Source organism: Nycticebus coucang, chromosome 24 (genome assembly GCF_027406575.1).
Source record: "Nycticebus coucang isolate mNycCou1 chromosome 24, mNycCou1.pri, whole genome shotgun sequence".
NCBI lineage: Eukaryota > Metazoa > Chordata > Mammalia > Primates > Lorisidae > Nycticebus > Nycticebus coucang.
Window position 1 is genome coordinate 12352184 of NC_069803.1, and position 2040 is coordinate 12354223.

The following is a 2040-nucleotide window of genomic DNA, read 5'->3' on the forward strand; positions in this document are numbered from 1 at the left end:
TCAGATGACAAGATAGTATATGTAGAAAATCCAAAAGAATCAACAAAGAGACTCCTGGAACTAATAAATAATCACAGCAAGGTTGCAGGATACAAAGTTAATGTGCAAAAGTTAACTGCTTGGGCGGCACCTATGGCTCAAAGGAGTAGGGCACTGGCCAAAAACAAACAAACAAAAACAATAACAAAAAAGTTAACTGCTTTCTTATATACCAGCTATAAACACGTGGAATTTGAAATTAAGAACACACTGGTATTTATACTAGTACCTCTTAAAATAAAATATTCAGGTATAAATGTAACAAAACATACATAAGATCTATAAGAGGAAAATGATAAAACTCTGAATAAAGCAATCAAAGAATAACTAAATAAATGGAGAGGTATTCTATGTTCATGAAAAGACACAATATTGTTAAGAAGTCAGTTCTTCCCAACTTGATCCATAAATTCAATGCAAATCAATTTAAATCCCAATCAAAATTCCAGCAAATTATTTTGTGGATATTGGCAAACTGAGTCTAAAGTTTATATGGAGAGGTAAAAGACCCAAAATAACTAACACAATATTGACAGAGAAGAACAAAGTTAGAGGACTGACATTACCAAGTTCAAGACTTACTACAAGGCAGCACCCGTAGCCCAGTGGATAGGGCGCCAGCCACATACACCGAGGGTGGCAGGTTTGAACCTGGCCTGGGCCAGCTAAACAACAATGACAACTGCAACAAAATAAAATAGCTGAGTATTGTGGCAGGTGCCTATAGTCCCAGCAAGCTACTTGGGAGGCTGAGGCAAGAGAATCACTTAAGCCCAAGAGTCTCAGGTTGCTGTGAGCTGTGATGCCACAGCACTCTACCAAGGGTGACATCTTGAGATTCTGTCTCAAAAAAAAAAAAAAAAAGAGTTACTATAAAGCCATTATTACCAAGCTTGTGTGTATTAGTGAAAAAGGGAAAAAGATATCAATGGAACAGAACAGAGAGCACAGGAATAGATAGACTCATGTGACTATAGTCAACTGATTTTTGACAAAACACCAAAGACAGTCCTTTCAACAAATGGTGCTTGAAAAGCAGGACATTCATGAGCAGAATAAACAAAACAAAACAAAAACTAGACACAGACCTTACACTTTTCACACAAATTATCTCAAAATGAATCACAAACCTAAATGTAAAACATGAAACTATAAAACTCCTAGAAGATAATAGGTGAAAATCTAGATGACCTTTTAGTCGTAATTTCCCAAACTTGGAGGCAGCCAAGTTATCTTTCAATAGTGAATGGAAAAACTGTGATCCAGCCAAAGAACAAATTTTATTCAGTGTTGAAAAGAAATGAGCTATGGAGCCATGAAAAGACATGAGGAAACCTTCAAAGCATATTTACTAAGTGACAGAAGCCAATCTGAAAAGGCTACGTACTGTCTGATTTCTACTATGTGACATTCTATTTTTTTAATTTTATTTCATTATTCATTTTTGAGTGATGTGGGGGTATCACTCATGCTCATCTCCAGCTCCTGAGCTCAATCCACCAGCCTCAGTCTCCCAAAGCACTAGGATTACAGACATGAGCCCCACCATGCCCAGATAGCACTAGTTTTTTGATTAGGGAAGTAAAACCCTAAGATCATTCAATTGGGTAAGTCACTTAGCTTACCGGAATCTTAGTTTCTGCACCCAAGAACATTAGTAGCAACCAAAACATGGAACACTTCACGAACCTGCATGTCATGCTTGTGCAGGGACCATGCTAATCTTCTCTGTATCATTCCAATTTTAGTATATGTGCTGGCAAAGCAAGCACTATGTGACATTCTAAAAAGGCAAATCTCTGGAGACCGTAGAAAGTTCAGTGGTGGCCAGGAATCAGGCGAGAAGGGGTGATGACTAGGTGAAGCCCAGAAGATGCAGGACAGTGAAACTACTGAGTCTGTTGTAACAACAGTGGATACACGTCCTTATTCATTCATCCAAACCCATACAATGTGCAACACCAAGAGAACGCCCTCATGTAAACTTTGGACTTTTGGTGA

At 38.1% G+C, this 2040-nt stretch overlaps 1 non-coding gene across 1 annotated transcript; it reads right to left on the reverse strand.

Moving 5' to 3' along the window:
• Window positions 1-1704: 1704 nt before the first annotated feature.
• Window positions 1705-1811, reverse strand: LOC128576632 (U6 spliceosomal RNA). Its single transcript, XR_008377463.1, has one exon. It is a non-coding gene; the product is annotated as a U6 spliceosomal RNA (small nuclear RNA).
• Window positions 1812-2040: the final 229 nt, after the last annotated feature.